The sequence below is a fragment of the Phycodurus eques genome, chromosome 5, assembly GCF_024500275.1.
Source record: "Phycodurus eques isolate BA_2022a chromosome 5, UOR_Pequ_1.1, whole genome shotgun sequence".
Classification (NCBI taxonomy): domain Eukaryota; kingdom Metazoa; phylum Chordata; class Actinopteri; order Syngnathiformes; family Syngnathidae; genus Phycodurus; species Phycodurus eques.
In genome coordinates, this window is record NC_084529.1 from 23039861 (window position 1) to 23056091 (window position 16231).

At 41.4% G+C, this 16231-nt stretch overlaps 1 protein-coding gene across 4 annotated transcripts in view; it reads left to right on the forward strand.

Annotated features, from left to right (window-relative positions):
• The window catches only part of LOC133403310 (FERM domain-containing protein 5), a 72484-nt gene that overhangs the window by 4890 nt on the left and 51363 nt on the right, over positions 1–16231 (forward strand). Inside the window, exon 1 of one of the 4 annotated variants that reach the window (XM_061678156.1) lies at positions 10844–10865. The exons of the other annotated variants lie outside the window; for them this stretch is intronic. The gene's annotated coding sequence lies outside the window, so the exon portion shown is untranslated. Of the gene's footprint in view, positions 1–10843; positions 10866–16231 lie in introns of those variants that run through there. 4 annotated transcript variants of the gene reach the window in all.

A 16231-nucleotide genomic window follows, 5' to 3' on the forward strand; every position in this document is an offset into this window, starting at 1 on the left:
AAAACATGCAGAGTAGGTTAATTGAAGTCTCTAAATTGTGCCTAGGTGTGAACGTGAGTGCGACTGGTTGTTTGTTTATGTGTGCCCTGCGATTGGCTGGCAACCAGTTCAGGGTGTTCAGCCCCACCTCCTGCCCGATGATAGCTGGCATAGGCTCCAGAGCTCCCGCGACCCTTGTGAGGATAAGCGGCTCAGAAAATGGATGGATGGATGGACATTTAGATGTTTCTGTGCAAAACACAGAACTCTGGGTTCTGCCGCCTCCAATATTTGTTGTCTGCTTCTTGGTAGTTAATCCAGAGTTTGCCATTAATTGTTCTTTAAAAGTGACGTCTCATTGTTGGTATCCAAAGGCAAGTTTACGTGTTCTAACTTATTCGCGTTTGAATTTTTTTTCTCCAGTTACTGTAAAGGTGTGATGACAAAACATACATTTTACCACACTTACTTCTCACCCTATGCAGTTTTTATGCTTAAAAAAAGCCACTGTTGTATTTTTGTATTATTTAATGAGTGGCTGTCGTGTTCTGGCCCACTCTAATCAAGAGTTAATTATAGATTACACACAACGAACCCTGTGATTTCCCATGTTTTTCTAATAGGTTTTATCCACGTAAGCCACAACAGTCTGCTTGGGGGCAGTGTCATTTAAACACAAACTGAATGTTACTAAATTGAAAACAAAACACGAGTAGGGATGTTTGTCCTCTCATTGCTGCGGTGACGGACATTGAATTTTCCTGAGGTCTGCTGCTATCTTTGAGTCTCTTTGGTGGAGGAGCGGAGGATTGGAGCTGGCGTGTTGAGAGGTGCTTCACTTTGAAGCACGGTGCCAGCGTCTCAGCTGTTGCTACGGTGACTCCAGAGTTACCCAAACTAAATGTAAGATCGCTCGCTGCTCAGGATTGCCCAGGATTGAGAGTCCTGACAAATACTGGTAGCCTCCTGCCTGATAGGTCTCACAGAAGGTAACAACATTTCCCATTGAAATCAATTAAATTTGGGATAATTTGCTCCAGAGTCTACGCTGTTGACACCATTAAACCTTACAGGTTTATTACAGGTAATGTTTTAAATAACATATAATATTATTATTAATTGTCATATACAGTAAGTATACGCAGAATATGTTCAAAACACACAAAAAAAACTTTTGAAAAAAACGTACATTTATTTTATGTGATTGTGAAAATGAATCGTTGTTGTTTGACTAGTGGAACAATTCAAACGTATTGGTGTTTAAAATGTATTTAAGTTCAATATCATACTTTACTCAGCCCCACTCTTTCCGTGTCCCGTGCCATGCTTACTAGCATGATCGCCAGCGTTGTAAAGAGCGTGTTGGTTCAGCTGCCACGCTGTTGCTATGCTTCATGGCATGAATGAGTAAAATGTGTGACAGTGGTGAGTTTCATGAGGGCCAACCTCAGGAGAACGTCATTTGCATTCAGCGGCATCGCGATTGGCCGAACCTGTGAGTTGCAATTGAGGATTACATCAGTGTTGCGTCTAGCCAAGAAGCTCAGACACGCAGTCCTCGACAATCTTTTTTGGCAATGGGTTACAGTATGTGGGGTCAGCTGCTTGCATGTATTTTTGATAAACAGAGCTTTTTGCAGGTTGCCAAGTTTGGCCCATAATTCTCACCATTGTGTTTCTGTGCTACTGTATCCAGTGATGCCTAAACGCCTTACTCCAAAAATGTGGTCCGGTGACGTCACTGGTAATACAGTCACTACTTCGAGTTTCTCTAAAGAGTACAATACTAAGGTTCGTACACTATGCGCGCACACACAGTTGTCTTCATGGACCCCCACACAATCGGCAGGGTTGCTGCAGTCTGTCTGTCCGTCCATCTATCTGTCTGTCTATCTATCTATCTATCTATCTATCTATCTATCTATCTATCTATCTATCTATCTATCTATCTATCTATCTATCTATCTATCTATCTATCTATCTATCTATCTATCTATCTATCTATCTATCTATCTATCTATCTATCTATCTATCTATCTATCTATCTATCTATCTATCTATCGATCGATCTGTCTGTATATCTATCGATCGATCTGTCTGTATATCTATCTATCAGTTGAGTCTAAAGAAGTGTACTGAAAATGGTGTGCTTGTTTATGTTTAGGTGGCTATTTGGCATGTCAAGTCTGCACGCAGTTGCTCATTTAACGTGGCGTCAACTATGCATATTTAAGTTATTCATGTTGATAACATCATTCAGTAACTTGTGTGGCGTACATTACCAAGTAATGGGTACGGTTAAGCTAATGCTTTTTTTTTTTTTTTTTTTTTTTTACTGTGGATAAGTGATATTCCTGCCACTTGACAGCTGCTGAAAGTAACTAAAAAAAATAACTTTTTTCTAACTTAGTTACTTTTGAAATTAAGTAATCAGTAAAGCAACTAAGTTACCTTTTCAAGGTAACTGTGGCAACACTGACTGTATCTCTCAAGCTGCAGCTACATTCCAACATCATAAATTAGTAATATTAAACTGATCCCGAATTTGTATTGTTAAAAATGCAAATTCACTTTCTATTATAGTAAAAAAAAAAAAACAACTCACACACATTAAAGGAGACATATTATTATTTTAAACAGTTCCCAGGTGTCTTGATATCATTTCTGGAACATGTTTCATCAAAATACTCTAAGGATCTGAAATTCTAGTACAGTTAACTATTTTCTTATTGAAATTAGCCCATTCGTCTCATGCAAGTGAGTGACTGGACATTCTTCCTCCGCTCCTGATTTGGTTACCTCGGCGAACGTGGGCAGAGCTAAAGGATTGAACAGCCAAGCAAGTGTCTTCTACTTCCAGAGCAGACCTGGAGAATTATTTTCAACCGGGGGCCACATGAAAAATCTGAACTGTGATGGAGGGCCGTACCAACAATAACTTGAATGTTTTTCCTTCTCAATATTAATTTTCTTTTATTGTAAAAGAAAATTCCAACAAATAAATGCCTACGATGTATTTTTATTAGCTGCTAATTCTAATCAGAAGAATAAGGATCTTCTCTAAATATTTATTTAAATTTATGAATTGGTTTGGATCAAAGAGGAAAATGTGTGGAAAGTTTCATTTTTTATTTATTTTTTATTTTTATTTTTTTAATGAGGAGTAAAACTTGAGCAGTGGGACTGACTTAAAGTGCTCTGCCAGAAGTGTGTATCGGAACATGATTGTGTGGGTTATCCACATTGCAGGTGAAGGCAGATGAAACCATGTTACTTCCACTCTAAGCTGCCTTTAAGTCTTGAAATCGCCTTGAAAAGTCAGCATGCAGTGATTCTAACATAGATGAGTACTAGATGAGGTGATGAGATGAGAGTGTGGTTTCCTTCAGTGTTGGCATGTGAGTGAGAATGTTGTCCCTTATTTGGTGGAGAGAAGCAGCAACTTTCTCATTAAAGCCTTCCCTGCGCTGTACACGCCCCACAAGGCCCTTACATTGCAGGTTGAAATTGAGTTCGTTCATTTGAGGAGTCACCTCTAGAGCAAAAAGAAGGTCTGCAAGCCTATCCGGATCTAACAGTTGAGGGATGTCATTTCCCTTCCGTGCATTCCCAGATCTCCTCTCCCACAAACTTTTCAGCAGTTTGGCCAGGCTGAGCCACCTAACAGTTCAATGGTATCTTATGTCATGGTGGTCAACTTCATTTTCCTCCAAAAGTGCAAATAACTGTCTGCGCTTTTGCTGTGATGATGTTCTAGTGACAATATCAGCAACATGGTTCATTTTTAACACATATTTACACAACACTTCTTGATGTACTGTATAATACAATGCAAAAAGGTCAATTTCTGGTCAGGGTTAGTTTCTGCATTTTCTTCAAAAGTCCAACATTCACTTCCCACCAGATTTGGACAACCATTTGTTACACCTGCCTGCTTGTCCCATTTCAGTTCCAACTTATCCAATCATGCATTTATCTCTGTGGAGATATCGCTTCCTGTTGTTGTCCCTTTCATTGATGCCAGCTCCTTTGCGATTTTGAACTGCAATGATCCCATGGAACAAGATGAGTAGCTAAGCAGCGTCACGTACATTCCAACTCTCATCAGGAGCCAGTCAGTGTTGACATTCCTCTTCTTCATTTGCAGGTCATGAATGTCCTGCGAGTTCTTCATCCTCAAATGCTCCCCTTTCCTCTTGGTACATCAGGGCAGTAGCATCCTCTATAGACTCCTTAAGAAACTCTTGTTCAGAAAATGATTTTTCTTGGGGGGAGGGGACGATTTTGGGAGATATGACATAACCTGTCTTGACAGTTGCTTCTCTGGATGTGCAATTTAAAAAATAAATCCTTGCCTTGTTTGCACCTTGGCTAGCAAAGCCTATGACTCCTTGGCGTGCTCACCGTCAGTTACATTTTGGCAATTTTCCTCCTGTTTGGTGACAGTGACGATTTAGATTGTAGTCTCTGAACACAGCTACCTGTGTGCCACAAACTAAGCACACGGCTTTATCTTGGACTTCATTAAACAACGATTTTGTTACAATACAATTGTATCAATTTTGACTGGACCCAGAAGCAGGCAAAGGCTGAAGAAGTTTATGGAGAATGGTTTATTGAGATTGGATTCGGAGTTGGACCTCTGAGGTGTAATGGTGGACCGTCGAGACAGGTGACGTGCAGGAGGCGGTGGCGTGAGCAGGTGGAAGGGCTCGATGGCGTGGTTTGAGAGATTAGCAAGGCAGGGAGCACGGAAGGAGCACACGAGTGAACGTTAATACTCTGGCAGTGGAGTCCTGGATCTGGCAGGCTTAAATGCAGGCAATGATGAAGGCAGATTGACAACAGATGCGCGGCCGAGGTGGTGCTGATTACTGGGAAGAGAGAGATAGGCCAAGAGGGGCGCAAATCGCCACCCAAGCGCCAACAAAGGAACTGTAGGGCACAGCTCATGACACATTTAGCAGTCCATATCTCGTTAAAAACGCGGGATTCGGTATCAACTTTTCTTTCTTGAACATGGGCTGACATTTTTATGAGCTAGTCGGTGGGAAAGTGCCAGCTGTATGACCTGTTGCCCCCTGCAGTGAGCACATTTGGGGCCATTCGGCTTTTCATTATAAAAGCAACACACTTGTAGTGCGTGCACTGAATAAATACTTGTTCGCTTTTATTTCTGAGGGACATAAGACAGGTCGGACATGGACATGTGGCCCGCGGGCAGTCAAATGCCTGTAAAGACAATAAAAGCATTTTCACTTGCGGAGGCAGCAGTTCATATACAACCCTCTGTGTGCTGTATGCCGCATGAACACGTCATGAAGCACAAATATCACCCCAGCCGCCGCTTAGACAACTTCAGCAAACATCCATCCATCCATCCATCCATTTTCTTTACCGCTTATCCTCACAAGGGTCGCGGGAGTGCTGGAGCCTTGCCCAGCTATCATCGGGCAGGAGGCGGGGTACACCCTGAACTGGTTGCCAGCCAATCGAATGGCACATATAAACAAACAACCATTCGCACTCACATTCTCACCTACGGGCAATTTAGAGTCTTCTATTAACCTACCCTGCATGTTTTTTGGGATGTGGGAGGAAACCGGAGTGTCCGGAGAAAACCCACGCAGGCACGGGGAGAACATACAAACTCCACACAGGCGGGGCCGGGGATTGAACCCCGGACCTCAGAACTGTGAGGCAGACGCTCTATCTGTCACTTAAATGTGGCTCTGGATCTTCTCCGAGCCTAAGTGATCGTCCCCTTGAAGGCATTTGGGTGTCTCTCTCTAATGTGATCATTACCGTTGTAACTAGAATAAGTGCTCCTCTCCTCTTTCCTGCCTCTTAGAATGGACGACAGGTCAGTCTGCTTTCCTGTCAGTCTGCTGAGTCCTCCATTGTGTTGTGTTGTCTAGAACAGAAACAGGTTTTGGTTTATGTTCCGCCTGCAAGCCTGAATATTAAGCTGGCGAAAAGAATAACATGTCTCTGTGGTAGCGCCTTCTGCTAATGAGGGTCTTGCTCCTTATCCTCTTTTGGACCACTGCCAATAAAGAAAACACACTCCACTTATCGGGAGATGCTTTGCGCATTCGATCATTTGGAAAAGGAGAATGCGAAAAATAATTCCTGAAAGTAAGGGATGGTTGGAGCCTGCAGCTGTAATATTAAGCTACTGGGGTATGCCAGGGCAAACTTCAAAAGTGACCTGAGAAAGTTGGGTCTATAGTGGACCCCTGCTTTTCACGAGGCCCGACTGCAAGTAGCGAAAATGCACAAATATTTGATCCCGATTATAACTGCTTTGAAAAAAAACCAAAAAAAACCCCCAAAAAGTCTTGAACAGTGGGGCTATACCACCAGTAAACATTTTCTACAAAAAACAGGGGTTGCCCCCCCACCCCCCCAAAAAAATTAAAAGTTGAAAAAGATTTGAAAAAAAATAAATCAGAATTAGAATAATCTTTATTTTCCGAGTATGTCAAAAACACAAAGAATTTGTCTCTGCATTGCAGATTATAGAATAAATAAATAAATAACCCCCAAAAATTCTTGAATAGTGTGGCTTCACCGCCAACATTTTCCACAAACCCCCCCCCCCCCCAAAAAAAAAACCCCAAAAAAATTGAAAAAAAGATTTACAAAAAAAAAAAAGTGAATAGATCAGAACCATCTTTATTTGCTAAGTATGTAAAAAACACACAATGAATTTGTCTCCTGAAGTTGGAGCTGCTCTAGTACAACAACAGATAGCCAATGTGACAAAATATACTTTTAGAACATAAATACACACTACGGAGAGTCAATGAGCAATAAAAGGTTAGCATTAGCAGTAATGCTGATACAATGACAATTGTGCAAATGATGCAGAGTCCTCGAGTAAATTAAAGCATTTTAAAGTGACGAGTAGTGCAGTAATCCGGAACATTGACAATTGTGCAAAATGGTGTGAGTGGCCAGTATAGGTCCACAACATATGCAAATAGTGCAGAGTGACGAGACTACTACAGTGAGTGCACGAACAATGTAGTAGTGTCTCAACAGAGATGCGCAAAATTGGCAGCATGTTACAATGGAATTGTAAGTCATCTGTTTAAGTGGTTGATGACAAGAGGAAAGAAGCTGTTGAAATGTTTGCTGGTTTTAGTTTGCATTGTTCGATAGCGCCTACCTGAGGGAAGGAGCTGTAACAGGCGGTGACCAGGATGTGGAGGGTCCAAGAGGATTTTGCATTCTCTTTTCTTAGTTCTGGCAGTGTGCAAGTCCTCACGAGTAGGTAGTGGGGTACCAACGCAGTTGGAGTTTGTCCTTTTGTGTAGCAGAACCAAACCAGACTGTGATGGGTGAACACGGAACCGATTCAATGACCGCTGTGTAGAATTGTCTCAACAGCTCCTGTGGCAGGCCGCACTTCCTCTTTGGTGTCGTCTTCTCTTCCTCCATGCTCCATAGACCGCAGCCACTCTGCCGGTGAGTAACTGCGAGAAAAAACTGTGCGGATTTGTGAAAGCTGGTGAAAGAAAGTCCGACGTAGACTCACTAATGTTTATTAAGTCTTCCCTTGTGTAAGTGAGTCACGCAATGTCTCCAAAAACGAAAAGGACAAAAACATAGACAGTATTAGAGAACGCGTTACCGAGGTGACCACTTGGTTAGGCGCCATCTTAAAGAACACAGTTATGAGTATGCGGGGGTCCACTGTACAGTAATTTGATACCAAACTCAACTTTAATATGAATTATTTTCTAAAATATGCCCTGCAGTATTTTTAAGGAAAAAAACAATTATTCGATTTTTCTTTTTCTTTAAATCATTATTTTTAAAGGGATCGGTGTTGAATGTGCTGACATGGTGGAGGTGCACGTGGCTTTAGCTCAACTTCCCACAGCTGACGAACTAGTTGAGACTGAATCGACAGCTACTGTCATGATTTATAGGAAAATGTTAGATTTAATTCAGATATTCAGGCCTGAATTCAGCTTTCATCTAGACTTCTCCTCATTCGTCACTGAATGGAGGCATCACCCACAGGGGTATATTTTTACAACAACCCCCCCCACCCCCTCTTTTGTCCTCCTGTTATTTCATCCTGTCATCCCGACCTCATCTGCACCACGGGTTACCTCCATCACACTCAGCCTGTATCACCCTGTGGTTCTGCCTCACTGCGGGGTGTTTGGAGCTAATGGTTCTTCCACTGCTTCTCGCAGCCCTCTTTTCTTTCATCTGTAACGCGTTGTCTCCTCTGTATGCTCTGTGGGCCCTTCCTCCTATTATTAGGTTTTCAAGCATAACCTCTCACTGTTCACAAACAGAGATGATTTTGCGTTGCTTCCTTCCTTAATCAGACACTTGGTCTTGGAGAAATGATAATATAGAGTAAATCTGACAGTACTAACCCTGCATAGATTAAACATGATATTCATTTATGTTGACTAGTCTCCTCGAGAAAATCCTGCTTTCATGATGGAATTTTATATGCAGCCCTCACTGAAAACTATCAGTAAAACACACTACTGGAAACTTTTTCAATCTTAGCAATGGTCGTATACCGGAAAAAGGTAGCTGGATAAAGCAACACTTGGGCTCTCACGTAAAGCATTTCAATCACATTGACCACACCCCTTAAACAGGATATGCAGTAGTGAGACAGATCCTACAGATGAGCAGCGGCGATAAACAAGAATTTCTTGCGAATTTCTTGCGCATAACATTCTTCACATGTGACAGATGTAATGAGAAGTTATCTAAAATACATTATATTTCTGATACACCATATGATGGCCACGTTTGACTGACCTAGACCTTTCAACAATTTGTTGAAAGGTCAAGTTTGCTGCGGTGTAGAACTATACTCTCATATTGAGAGCTGTTTCCTTTAATTTGGTTGCCTCATTTAGCAACAAACTCAGTATTGCATTTTTTGGCAAAGGGGTATTTTAATTCAGCTTGAGTAGTATTAGTAGTGGAAATTGCAGACTAACTGGCAACACAAAGTTGCAACATTCTGCTTATTAGCAAAATTGGTTGATTTGTTTTTTTTGGTTTGGATTGGATTATCATCGGTATATGGGAAGAAAATCTACGATATGTGACGTAACTGAAGAAAGCTTGAGTCTTCTTTTACATTAGGCATACTTAACAATTAAATAACGGAAAAAAAGCTAAGATTTGTTTGCAGAGCAAGGGGTGGTGAAAAAAACAGATTCATCACAAATTCACCACTTATAAGAACACAAACGATAGATTAGAATTAATTTGATTTAGTATCCAAAATGCTCTCTGCAGTATATTGCGCAATACTGCTACATTGTGACACCACTAGTACCAAATGAAGTGGGTGTACATATACAGAACACTTATTGCATCAATATCAAACCTACTCTAGAACATGCTACCGCCTCTGAACCCAATATTATTAAGTGTTTATATGGCGTTAATCAGCACAAGCATTGTATTCAAAGTGGGTTACGGCGGTCATTTGGAGAAAAGAAAAGCCCTTTCACACTCACGCAGATGAGATGTGCAAGTACAATACACAATCCTCTTACCTTAGTTGCACCCGGGTGCCTGTAAAAAGAGACACAGTGAGAATAGAAGTTATTTTAATTCTCAATGGAGCTCACTCGTGCTCCATGTCTTTTTTATCTCTCTGCTAAGAGTCAGGGGATGCTGATCAGTTAGGTGTGCTGATGGCTCACTGGGACGATAGTGGAGGAAATGTCTGGCTGACTTACTTTGTGAGTCATTATTTGTATGTATGTGTGTATTTGCGTGGTATTGGATCCATCGGTCAATGTTTTTGTTCCAATCTTCAATCAAATAAAAGCCTTCCTTGGCTGTATTTGTTCCGTGTGTTTCTGGGCTTGCAGAACACTGGCAGCTCGGCATGCATACAACCAGTCTCCTTTATCTTTGTGAACGTGTGTTTTTGTGTGTGTCAGCGCAGCCGTCAGAAGAGATGAATGTCTGCGAGGAGCAAATGGATGGACACGTGGGTAGACAAAGTAAAGGTAGCAAGGCACCGCATTTTTGACTGTGCAAATCTATCATTACTCCCGCTAAGGAGGTTATATTTTCATTTGTCTAGTGGATTTTCCAAAGTTGAATTCTTCAAGAGTTGTACAATTTGGAGTTTCACCAAAATATTCAGAAAGAATTGCCTCATAAGTCATACAAAACTTCATTTCAAACCAACACCGAGTGCGACATCACACGTTTGCCAATCCTGTGAGACTTTAGCTCAGTGAACATTTAAAGGATCAACTTGTGTGTTTAAAAAAAAAAAAAAAAAAAATGGGATGGGGACATCCCTCGACAGAATGTTTTGTATTCTGGTCAAACATTTTCTGAATAGGTTTTCCTTCAGAAAAATGTGTTCGCCTTGAAGTGTTTACATTTTACGAGCCACCTCACCTGCTGTTTCCTGCACGCATCGCTGCCATTCCACAATGTCAGTGCATGTATCAGGGGACTACTTCCACATCTCTCACTGAGAAATCACCCGAGAAAGCGTAACGTGTAAATGCTGAACTAGTGCGTTGGTGTTTGGCGGCAAATGGGTTTCCAGGGCAAACGTCCACATGGGCTTAGAGTTCAGCAGCTGTGCATATTATTGTCAGTGTGCATGTGCATGCCTCCCTGGAGTGTCTTCGATACAACATGCCTGTTATGTAAAAGCAAACCAGAGAAAAGCTGTAATTGTGTCATGTCAATCATAGTTCCATCTTTAGGTGAGTAAAAATAATGACTCTCTTAATTCTGCTTTCACAAAACCAATATTTATATCGTTTTTTGTTTTGTTTTGTTTTTTACATTTGGTGTATTTTGTGTAGCTTACCCACGACAGTGGAAAATCAGAAGATGCTGCCCATCGACCTCTGGTAATGAGATTCGCTTTTATTTCAGTTGAGCATGCATACACGCACGCACGCACGCATACATGCACACACACACACACACACACACACACACACACACACACACACACCATATGGCAGTGCAATTGCAATCCAGAGGGGATTGTTTTAAGCAGTGATGATTCCTTCTGAATAAATTGTGTTCTTTGAGCTGGCCCCTATATGCTCCCGGCCATGAGACAGGTGCTGCTGTATTGTTTTCAGTGATTTTTCGGCATGTCGATGGACCAAATCATTTGCAAGGGACGACTGATTGATTGATTGCTTGCCCTTGGCCACTTTGGCTAGCGGTAATAAAGGAGGATGACATTCATCTTGTTTGTACGTTGCTGTGAGGCGGCGAGGTGGATGAGTGGTTGGCACATACACCTCACAGTTCTGAAGTTGGTGGTTCAAATCTGAACTCTGGCCTTCATGTGTTGGGTTTGCAGCTTTGCATATTCTCCCTGTGCTTGTGTGTTCGGTTTTCTCCATGTATTCCAGCTTACTCCCACATTCATGGTAGGTTAGTTGAAAAAATTGTCCCTGGGTATGAATGTGAGTATGAGTGGTTGTTTTTCTATGTGCAGGAAATGTACCCTGCACATTTGTCTGTCGACCCAGTCCAAGGTGTACCCCATGTACCTCTTGGCATATGCTACAGCTCACCCATGACCCAAATGAGGGTTAAAACGTTAGAAAAAGGATGGATGCTGTGAATCACTGCGCCAACCAAACATTGTGTTTTCCCCAACACCCCAATTCCCCAATAAACTGTTGTCAATAAGGATACCAGTCGGTATCCTGTGTTTTGCTGGGATGCTGATAATGTATCTGGGGTTTGTCTTTTGGTGAAAAAAAACAACTATTTTTGATCCTCGCCATTCCTCAAGGCCGTTACAGAAAATAATCACTCTAAAAGGAGTAGGACAAGACACCTCTGCCCACATGCTGCCTCGAGCACAATGCAAAACTAATGAATCGTGAAGACATTCTCTGACTACTATTAGCTAATCTGTAGGTGTCAGCCCTCTAGGTGATGAACAATTGTGTGTTGTACTATTTAAAGGGGACTATAATTTTACATGGAGACTCGAAGGTAGAACTTCTCGATGCTGGTCATCCTGAGAGTTGTTTGTATTTAGAATCAAGCCTCACAATTAGGGGTAGTTCCCGTTCTAATGTATAGCGTATGGTGTTTTTGAGTTTTTTAGAATGATTGGATTCTTTAGTTCAAAGCACGTCCTTGCTGACATGACTGCGAATACAGACGTGCTTGTTTACAAAACCACTGTCAGTGTTGCAAAATCTGCAACTTTTCCAACCCCTCCAGTGAGTATTTTTCAAAAAAGGGACTACCGACCTTACAGACAACATGAGTGGAATCATGTTCGCATTAGTTTCTGTGTCAAGAAAGGAGCCTAGTTGAAGGTAGTCAAGAAGTCAATCGCAGTGAACAATGCCAAAGACTAAGGCGCTCTCAAAAGCGACTGCTAACGCGACTCCCCTATCCACATTTTTCAAGTTCTTATGGTGGTGGTGTCGTTTTAGCCAGACCCAAAAAATTAGGAAAACTGAAAAGGATTAAAAACAATTTTACTCTATATCGCCACAACTTAGTACCACATAGTTCTCAGTCTTTTGCCCATTCAAAATAAAATATAAGAAAGCAGTAGAACATGTTGCCTATATTACTTGGATGATGGTGAAAACTACTGCTTGGAAGACAAGTGCAACGTATGAAATCTTTTTGCATTTCAGTTTTTAGAGTAAAAAGAACCGTTGTTCAAATGAACTTTTTATAATAAATAGTTGATGACATTAAACTCACTTGAGCGGGGTATGAATATTTTGCTTTTTGTTTTCCTTTTGCATCAGGTGCACATTGACCATAGTCTACAAAGACTCCATTCATCTGTCAGTTCTTTTGGTTACAGTCAATATGCTCACTGCAGCATTCAGCTGGGGGGCGGGGAGGAGGGATATTTCTCTTTTAAGTAGTTTATTTGTATTTTTTTGCTGCAAAATCCTCATTGATGACTTTCACTCTGCGCTCCTCTGAGCTTTCCTCACACGCGTCCTTCTTCCACTAGACATCAACTTGGCTTTATAATTAATGAGTGACAGTAGAACGCTATGGAAAGCACCCAAGAGTGCCTTTCAGGACATCCCTTATCCCAGTGCTCAGCAGAAAGGCAACTCACAAGTGTTGCTGCTCGCTCTGTAACGATGCAGAAGATTTGCACTTAGGTTTCACAATGCAGCTGAGCTACACTCTTCACCCATCCATCCTTCCATCCATTTTCTGAGCTGCTTATCCTCACAAGGGTTACGGGAGTGCTGGAGCCTATCCCAGCTATCGTCGGGCAGGAGGCGGGGTACACCCATGAACTGGTTGCCAGCCAATCGCAGCACTCTTCCCCCAGTAGCTATAAATCAAGTTACCCGCGCTCCCTGTGTAGTTGTTGATACCGATGCATTGTTTTTTTACAATAAATTAACAGGAAATCATCCAAAAAGCTTTGCAATATAATGATGGCGGTTTGTTCTCTGAAGATTTGTTGGACATACTTCACCAGAGTATTTTGTTCAAATTCCAAAGTGTCTGACATCAGGGGCATTTCAGACGCTAATGTATTTTGCCATAATTTAGAAGATGTTTGAATTAGGGCATATTTTAATGACATTCTCTATTTAAACTTACTCCCCAAATTCATTAACTTTGCACTGATGACAAAGTACTATCTTGAGAGTCGTAAAGAAAACACTAGTATTTTTTTAGTCCCCAAATGATGGCAGGCGTGCTAGATATTGTGAGGAACATTCTATGTTATTTTGCTCGAATTATATCTGTCCCTCGACCAGTCCGTTTTTAAATCTTGGAAGTTAATAAATAATAGATTAGAGAATAGATGAATTATGTAGTTTTGAGTGAAGGTCATAGATGTTGGATAATCAGACAACGTCTTGACTATGCAATTCCACAATGCACTGCCACCTTTATTTATGAATTTAAATATGGACCACTTCTCCCAGCCTGCAGCGGAACGGAATGTATTTGATGTCATTGATATTTCACACATTTCTCAATTGTAATTCCTCCAAAATGCAGGGTGAGCTAAAAGTCTGCCTGAGCTGTGCCCTATGTGAATGGCGCATAATAACTACTCAGCTGTCAGGTCCTGTTTGCTCCTTGAGATTCTGGCCAGAATTGTCAGTTAATACTGCGGCGACCACTTCATTCACTGCAAACAGAACCTTGATTTGATTTGTACCAGCTCTCTTGCCTCTGAGTTAGAGCGCAAAAGAAGACAGAGGACCACGGCAGGTGGAAAAACCTGATTTTAGTTTTTCTTCTTTGCTCAATGCTGCATCTTCGTTGGACCCAAGCAGTTGTTAAACTCATAATCACCACTGTATATCCAAGCATGAGTTAAAGCAGCATTTGTTAAAAAAAAAATGTAAGGTGTATGCAGTCTGTTTCTGACATCACAATAACCTGGTGGTCTGCTTCACAGTTTTGAATCTCGGCTTCAGCCTTAGAATTAGCGTGTTCTACCTGTGCTTGTGTGGGATTTCTCCCAGGGAAACGTTAACGCCATCATTTTTACGAATTTAAACTCAGTAATCCCCTACTATTTGTGCTGGATAGGGACTTTATAAATACACAACAGACTATAATGGCAAAACAGTTTAATATCATTTCAAACTCATGTTGATTAGATGAATGTGTAGAGAGCTGCACGAATGACAGACGGAAGGAAGCGGAGGCCAATTGTAAGTGGCTGTGTAAATCACAGAGATTTTGCCACGCTGAGCCGTGGGTGTTGAAGGTCATTTCTCAGGGTTATTTTGCTGTGAGTCACTATGGTGGTGAGGTACTGAGGGAAAGAAGACTGTCAACTGACAGTGCCGTATTATACAAGCAAAGTGTCAAAAGTGGGAATGAACGATGGCTTGTCCATAATGTCACAGAAAGTTTTTTTTTTTTTTTTTTAAATGCTATTTCCCTTTTCTCCTGGTTTTGCCATTTCGTGGAAATACAAAATGAGTGTATGACTAGCTCATGCAGACAAAGTAGCTTTTTTCTTTATTCCTCAGACCTTCAATATACAGTATGTACAAGGGATGAACATTTTCCTTGAGATTTCCTTAGTTACAATATGGAAAACGTGATAAATGAAACCATTAATGGGGCGTTTGCAATTTTCAAAAGAATAGCTTTTTGTCACATTTCTTAAAAGTGTCAGTATGACCTGTCAGTAGTACATGAGTAAAATCATCTGTGAAAACAATCAGCCCTCTCTGGCCACATCTTAGACCACTAATTGAATTTTTAAGAAAGCACCGCAGTTGAGGAAAAACAACCAATCAGACAGCAGTTATTTTGTTTCATGTGTGTTCTGCGCCTGAGACGCACAAACATTAGCAGGGATGCAAGAAGTGATTTCAATCTGCGTACGCAGACGCATGGTTTAAAACCCGCCCTACGTATGTTGGTGAAACGCCTCCACACAGAGCGAATCAAAGGAGGAATACAATGCAAGTACATGTCCTGTGTTGGTGCTAGCGGGTTATCGTTCGATAAATGCAATGGACACAGAAGTTTTTTCTGGACATGATCGTTTTCATTGTTGTGGGAAAACTCGGCGCGTCGCTTCCGACGCGGCGAGCCGCTGGAAGAACGAAGTTTACTTCGTAGATGCACACAACTGGGAAACTTTGAGGAAAGTTAACTCTTACATTTGCTAGCCTGCAAGCTAACAGGTTGACAAACTAAGGAGCTAAACATCTCACTCGTCTGCAGCGACATTGTATAAAACGTAAGCGCTCAAAGTTGTGTGTGTGTGTGTTCCCCACATAACAGACACACACACACACACACTCCCGCTGACTCACTATCTTGGGCTTCAGGAGCTTTGCTGAAATTTAGGTGGAATATCGTACATACAGTACAGTGCAGTGTATGACCTGCTGCTTCCTTGACTTAAAATGTGTATTTTGTTTTTGTCTTTACGGGTACTCGCTCATAGTTGGCTTGCTTGCATGAGACGGGGGCCACACTCTAAAATGGGCTGATTTCAATAAGACCTGAAATAAGGTGTGTGAAGTGTTCAATAATTCTTGATCTTTGGGTTATTTTGACAAAAGCATGGCACAGACAAATTATTTTAAGGCACCTGGGAAAGTTGAAAAATTTCTTCTTTCATGATTGCATCAATTTATGTTCACGTCCACTCTGTATTACAACTCGTTAGGCACACCAGAGAAGTGTTTTCTGCTGCTTGGTGTTTCCCAGAGGTGGGTAGCGTAGCCAAATATTGTACTCAAGTAAGAGTACTGTTACTTTT